Genomic DNA, 7762 nt, shown 5'->3' on the forward strand with positions numbered 1-7762 from the left:
GGGAGGACAGAACAGGGATAAGGCCAAGCCCGAGGATGACAAGGCCACAATCAGTACGTTCACCAGTATAGATCAGGGCATGGAGAAGGTCCAGGATCAAATGGCAAAGGAGCAACAAAAGATAGTCGAGGCAGCTCAAACTATGCAGGAAATGGAGAAGATTACTGAAGACTAGTTTTCTTGTCTTTTGTATTTTCGTCTTTCTGGCTTTTGGCTTTTGGACAAGCTCTCTGTAATCTATTTTTGTTTGTTTGTTTTCTGGCCTTTCTGTGGGCCTTTGTTTTGGGCTGGGCCTTCGGGCTTTTTTCAGCTGTTGGACCTCTGTTTTGGCTGGCTTCTTTTGCTTATTATCAGCCTTGTTTTTTGTAAAACTTATGAGTTTCAAGATCCTTTAAATCGTGTTTATCTTATCAAAAACAATATAGAATATCTAATTTTTAAAAATATAATAACTTTTATACATTAAAACTAAACATTTAAAATAAGAAAATATTTGATTAAAAAACAAAGTATAGTATTAATTTAACACTGCAGCTGACAGTAATTTTGCACGGCTGCCTGACGGTATTGTACAGTCAGGGCAGACCAGATGGGGCAGGTTGCCCGGCTCGGTGCAAATATGTTGCACCGTAGCCGGTGCCTTGCACAGGGTGCCTCTGACCCATTATCTCCTGTTCAATCTTATAACGATCCATGTGAAGTGTTTACGTAACCCATTTTCCCTTACAGCAGATACAGTCTTTATCAGAGCCATGTCTTTGTATATTATCATGCCCATCCTTGTGCTGAATCTATTTGTTCAAGCACAAGCCCACACCAATTTCCTCTTCAACAGTTTCAATTCCTCCACACTTGACGAGGTGGAGCATTCCACGATCCGATCCGGTGCCATCTGCCTCACAAACCAATCACAACGCATCTCTGGCAGAGTTTTATATCCTCAGCCAGTTCGTATGAAACAACCCACAAATGGGTGTTCATCATTCAGCACCACATTCGTGTTTGCCATACTTCCTTTAACCCACGATCCTTCACGCAGCGGTCACGGATTGGCGTTTTTCATGACGCCCAACAACTCAACCGTGGAAAATTCATCAGCTCAGTTCCTCGGCTTGCTGAACAATTCAATCAACGGGAAGCCTCAAAATCATCTCTTTGCCGTCGAGTTCGACACGCTCCAAAGCAGCGATGTGGAAGACATCGACAGCAATCATGTCGGTGTCGATCTCAACGACCTCAAATCAATCAAATCTCAGCCTGCGGGGTACTGGATTAATGACAACAAGATGTATCCACTTGATCTCAACAGTGGAAAGAACATTCAGGCTTGGATTGATTACGATGATGCCCAACACCAACTGAATGTTACAATTGTGGAAGCCGGTTCAATTCGACCCAAGAAGCCTCTTTTATCTCTCCAAAACTTGAATCTTTCCGACATCTTGACTGAAGAAATGTATGTGGGTTTCTCTGCAGCAACGGGAATAGTCGCTGAAGATCACTGTGTTCTCGCTTGGAGCTTCAGCACAAATGGATCTGCAGCTGAATTGGATGTATCTCATCTTAGTTCCTTGATCAGGGGAAAGAAGTCCAACAAGGGAGTTACAGCCGGTATAACTACAAGTGTACTACTGGTTTTGATTCTTTTGATTGCAGCTGCGGTTTTGAGATGGAAGAGAAACAAGTACAGAGACATTACAGAAGAATGGGAGATGGAGTATTGGCCTCACAGATTTAAATACAAAGATTTGCATATTGCAACCAAGGGCTTCAGAGAAGATCAAGTTGTGGGCTCAGGAGGCTTTGGACAGGTGTACAAAGGAGTTCTCCCTTCTAGTGGCCAAGAAGTCGCTGTGAAATCCATCTTCAGGGAAACCACGGAAGGAATGAAGGAATTCATAGCTGAGATTTCGAGTCTTGGGCGTTTGCAGCACAGGAATCTTGTGCAAATCAGAGGGTACTGCAGGAGGGAAGCGAAGTTGTTCATAGTGTACGACTACATGCCCAATGGAAGCCTGGAGAAGATGTTGTTTGATCAGAAGAAGATGAAAAGCCTGCTGACTTGGGCTCAGAGGTACAGAATCTTGAGGGACGTAGGTGAAGGATTGTTGTATCTTCATGAAGGGTGGGAGAAGATTGTTGTGCACAGAGACATCAAATCTAGTAATGTCTTGTTAAATTTTGAATTCAATGCAAAGCTTGGAGATTTTGGGCTTGCCCGTCTTTACGAGCACGCAGAAAACCCAAGAACTACGAGAGTTATGGGTACTCTTGGGTACATTGCACCGGAGGTTGTACATACAGGAAAGGTAGCTCCCAGTTCAGATGTGTTCAGTTATGGTATCTTAATGTTGGAAGTTGCTTGTGGGAGAAGGCCAGTGGATCCTTCACTTGATGCTTCAGAGATTGTAATGGTGGACTGGGTGAGAGAGTTGTATGGTGAAGGGAAACTCATGGATGCAGCGGATCCCAATCTTGGTGGTGAATATGTTGAAGACGAGATGGAGAAAGTCCTCAAATTGGGACTTTTGTGCTGCAAAATAAGGCCAGAGATGAGACCTTCCATCAGACAAGTATTGCAGATAATTGAAGGGGAAGTGAGCGTTCCCAGTTTAGATGCATATGAGATGAGTAGGGGGAGCAGAGATTCAGTTGCTTCGACTTCCACCTCTCGAGAGGTACAGTTGTTTCCCTCGACTTCCATCTCCGGTGGACGATCATTTACTAGTGGAAAATCTCAACAAAAGTAGTTTACGGTTTGGTAATGTTAACCATGTCAGATTTTAATGGAAAGAGTAGTTCTTTTGTTCAGCTTAGGATCCGTTGTTCTGATGATGTATTTTATGATTTTCTATTGTGGCAGAGCATTAAATTCCAATTTAATGTACAGGTTTTTATTGTGTGCATTAAAAAAATCAAGATCAAGACTCATTTGCATTTCCATCGTCTTCAAGTGTACCATGTAAAAAATTAAAAGTAATGAAAAAGTTATATATGGGGCAATCTACATAAACAAAATGTTCGAGAGTTTAAACATCACATGCTAAGCTTGATTTCTAGACTTAAAGAGTTAAATAGTCAAAGGTTGACTTGTTTATTCCAAGCTTAATTTTTCCCTTTGTATGTGATATTTAAGGGTGGCCCAAAATGACGTCTCTCTGTTGAAATATTTTCTAAAAGTAAAATTTTGTTGGTGCAATGTTAAAAAAATGAAGAAAATATATTAAAATATTTGAATCATTTAAAATTATAAATCACCTGTCTCTATCCAAGTATTTTGTAAAAGTAAAATTTTGTTGGTGCAATGTTTTAAAAAAATAGAAAACATATAAAATGTTTGAATCATTCTAAATTATTATTTAATTTAATAAATAAAAGTAATTATTATTAAATATTATTTTTTCAACTATTTCACTTGTCTCATAGTAAATGAGAAGATTGTACACTTAAAGGAGACTTGCTATAAAATTATTGTCAATTTAAATTATAAATGATTAGTTTTTTATTTAACGAGAAAATGACATTTCTTTGACTTTTTATGTTTTTATCATTTATTAATATAAATTTGTTAGCAACTACTTCACATTAGCTTTTCATAATTGAAAGTTTATTGATTTTGAATTTCTAAATTAGGAAAAATGTGGGACACGCCATTGTTGTTTTCAATCTCTTTCTTTAATACATTATTTTACTCTTTTTCTTTCTTTTTATTCACCAACTCAAACTTTTGTGATCCTCATTTTTAGGTGTGAAAATTTTGAAGTCTATATTTATAAATAATTACTATCCATGAAGATTTTTAAAAATAGGATAAGAACACTTAAATTTTAGGTTAAAGAAGTCTTTATGTGCTTTGAGACAAGCTCCAATAAATTATATATGCAACATTGTTGATTATTTTAAAACTTGACGCTTCAATAAAAATCCTTGTGATACAATATTATATGTGAAATAATTTGATAAAAATTACATAATATTTGTTATCATGCATATTGATGAGCTTATTATCACATCAAACAAGAATTACACAATTAATGATGGACAGTTGAATTTAAGGAAATAAAATGACTTTTTGTGTTTCGTATACCACTTTCTTGGCATCTAGGTTTGGAAAAGGATGGGACTTGTATCTCAAACCAAGGTATAGACTCATTGAGCAAGTTAATAATGAAATATTATGACATTGTTACTAAGTTTCTAATTTTAGGGTTGAAGTTGATCAACGATATCAAAGTTGAAGACGTTGATCCTGCATTATACAAGAAACCTTTTTAGAGGGCATATGCACCTAAGTTACAACCAATCAAATATATGTCTTGTAGTATCATGACCCCTCTCAGAATAAAACCCAACTATTATAAATGATTAAAGTATTAAATATTAAGTAATTATATTGTTAGATGAGGTGGCAATTAACAATATATGAAAATATTATGTCTGATCTCTTTATCTCATATACCTATATGAATGATAATTACTAATGCCAACCTGGCATATCGTGGTAAAGATCAGAACCATAATCAAGATTAAAATGATCCTTAAATAATAATGAGTAAATAAACTTATAAATAGCCAACAATTATAAATGGCCTAACAATAACAAACACCCCCCATAATCACGACACATTGAATTTAATGATGTTATAGAACCATTACATTCCCAAGTCATCTTTGATGATAGGAAAAGAGAGTAAGCATTGAATAATCACAACAATATCTCTAACAAATATATGAATATAAATTCATAATCTATTTAATATATTAATAGTATTAAATATTTAAAATTATTCAATCTAATGTCCGAGGGGTTTAGCTTAGTTAGTTGAAGCAATGAGTTCTCATTGTGGAGAGCCTGGTTCAAATCCCAAGAGGACATCTTTGTGGAACTCTAAGTTGTGACTCTTGGTCTTCTATTGGTTGTATTCATCTCATTTGTAAGAAGTGGATTCTAAGTTGTGATTCTTGGTCTTCCAATTGTTGTTTCCAGTGTGATTGCTCGAAAGGAGCTTGAATAAGTTGTAATTATTGTTATTAAGGAGCACACGATATATAAATGATCTTAATATTAATTATTCAATCTAATTATTAATTCATATTTTATTGAAGTCAATAATATTCTAGGCAAGAACCTACAACACAATGGTGAATTGTGAGCCTCTTATCTAGGAGGTCCTGGGTTCGAGTTTACTCAAGTTTGACACATACTAATATTTAATCTCAAAAAATTAAAAATAACAAATAATCAAGATTTTGACCCATTTTCAATTAAAAAATTATAATTTCTCCAATTATATATAGTATTCAACAAAAATAATGTTAATTTAATAATCTACAATCAAATGATCCTATAAAAATTCAGTTATGTATCAATTATACCAATGAATGGGGTGCCACCTCTTTGGGTCAAGGAGGAGGGAACATCGAATGAAGGGGCATCTCTTTTAACCCCATCGATTGAGCTTATATAAATTGTATCACCACGTGTATGACGGGGCATTAAGAAGAAGTATAGAAGGTAATATAAAAAGTAAGAGAACCAAAAATCCTATGTTATCATTTAATAACCAATAAAAGGAGGATTGACCAAATTCAAAGGATAGAAAACAACAAAGATAAACAAGTATCAAGCATCGAAGAAGAAGATATATATATATATCCAACTTAAAGAAAGGAAGGGGAGTATTAGGTGGTGGACCAATATTATGTGGGGCAAGAAAGTAAGGAGGGATTACAGTGGGTGAAAATAAATGCCAATTTAAGTTGGTCACAATACTATGGGTGACCCTATAATATTAAATACACTTTGTTTTCAGATAAAATAATAATTTTCCATATATATATATTATTCAAGAATTTATACATTTATGAGTGAGCATATCAAATTAGGAAACAAATTTCATATATTTCCAAGAGGAAAATTAATTAAAGTATTTACAAGTTATTCACAGTATACATAAAATCCACTCTAAACTCCAAATTGGGAACTGGAGGTGAGCAAAGATTAAATCCCAAAAGGGGATATTACAAGTGGTATCAAAACTATCTTTCTCGCCATCTTGTGAGAAGTAGTTAATGCAAATTAATGAATGGACTAAGAGCATTAGAAAGAGAAAAAAACTTACCGCCACCATAAACAATCAAATGAGTAATGAACCAAGAGAATTTACAGAACAACCAACCCAAACTACTTAGGCTCTTATAGAGAAAAATGAAAGAAATATCCAAGCCATCATTGAGAAAATGAGACAAATTGACTCCTCCTCGAAGAAATTTGTAATATGAGTAAAAACTGAAGAAATGTGAACTCTAACCAATCAAGGAATTGTTGGAAATGAAGTTTGTAACTAAGAAGGTAGGGGTGAACTAGTTACCAAAAACCAATTCCTTGTCCCTAGATGTCAAATCAAACTTTTCATTGATCTAATGCAATTCTTATCCTGCTCGGTTAAAACTAAGTTCTTGTTGTAACACACTTAACAAAGCAGTCTTACAAATATTAATATGTTTTAACCTTTAGTAACTTGGTTGCAGAAACATAAAGCATAAAGAAAATAACATGAACATAGATGACACCAAGATTTAATGTGGAAATCCAATTTGGGAAAACCACCATGCAACTAGTTACAATAATTTTCACTCTTTTGAAGTGAGTCTTGTTAGAAGCCAACCTTGTTAAAGGTTACAATACATACTATTAAGTATGACCTTGTTATAGGATTTAGACCACCCTATTAGGAATGGAACGGTTAGAGGTCTTCAAACACTTCAATCTTGAAATGTCACCTTGTTAAAGGATTTACAATCTGACTATTAAGTCAACTTTGATAAGAGATTTCTTCATTGCTACAATGGTTAGACAATAACAATAATTTGGCCTAATTTGTGAAGCAACTTCTTTTGTACATTCAGATCTTTGTTCTAGATTGACTTATGGATCCTTACTGATCAAAATATTCTTTGCAACTTATCTTCCACACTTTCCTACTATACCTTTCCCTTCAATCACATATTGATTTTGTTCCACATCTTCCACATTCACATCTTCTCCTCACTACTTGACCTTTCTTATATATCATAAGATTTGTTAAGTCGGCTTGAATACCCTTTCAAATAACCATTCAACATCCAAATAGTTGGCCTCAATTAGTTAATTAATAGACAAGTGAATTTTGCTGACACTCTGTCAATATTGGGATTGATCACTCGATTAACATTGGAAGTCCTTCGATGCCCAACCACTCAATTAATACTAGAAGTTGGATATCCTTCATTTCTCAATTGCTTGGTCAACACTAAATACCCTTCATTATTTGACTAGTTAGTTAATATTGAATATTGCAAGTTCTTCATTACTCGACCACTCGTTTAATACTAATATTTGTGTAACATCAATGAAAATATACAGTTGATGAATTATTTCCAAAAATCTCCCTTGTTGGCATTGATGGAAACACAACATGTCAACATACAATGATAAAATTATGAGCAATTAGATAATATATTTAGTTTTGTTCTGGTTCTCATCCATACTAACTCCCTCTGTGATTATGCCTAGATTTGTCTCAGATGCTTCCAATTGAATTCTCCCTCTTACATCTGTCATCACTTACTATGTACTTTTGTCATTATTCTCCCTCTTTGATATATAACTCATCATATATACACTTTCCTTCTTGAAATGCTAGACTCTCCCTCTTCGGTACTAAACTCTCCCTCTTTGACGTCAAATGCCAAATGATACATACTTTGAAGTTACTATATA

At 34.7% G+C, this 7762-nt stretch overlaps 1 pseudogene across 1 annotated transcript; it reads left to right on the top strand.

Moving 5' to 3' along the window:
* Nucleotides 1–592: 592 nt before the first annotated feature.
* LOC149549723 (L-type lectin-domain containing receptor kinase SIT2 pseudogene) lies at nt 593–2814 on the top strand (annotated as a pseudogene). Its single transcript, XR_016354486.1, has one exon. The product of XR_016354486.1 is annotated as an L-type lectin-domain containing receptor kinase SIT2 pseudogene (transcript).
* Nucleotides 2815–7762: the final 4948 nt, after the last annotated feature.

The sequence above is a fragment of the Cupressus sempervirens genome, chromosome 7 (genome assembly GCF_028749045.1).
Source record: "Cupressus sempervirens isolate cs-2001-9-10 chromosome 7, ASM2874904v1, whole genome shotgun sequence".
NCBI classification, from domain to species: Eukaryota; Viridiplantae; Streptophyta; class Pinopsida; order Cupressales; family Cupressaceae; genus Cupressus; species Cupressus sempervirens.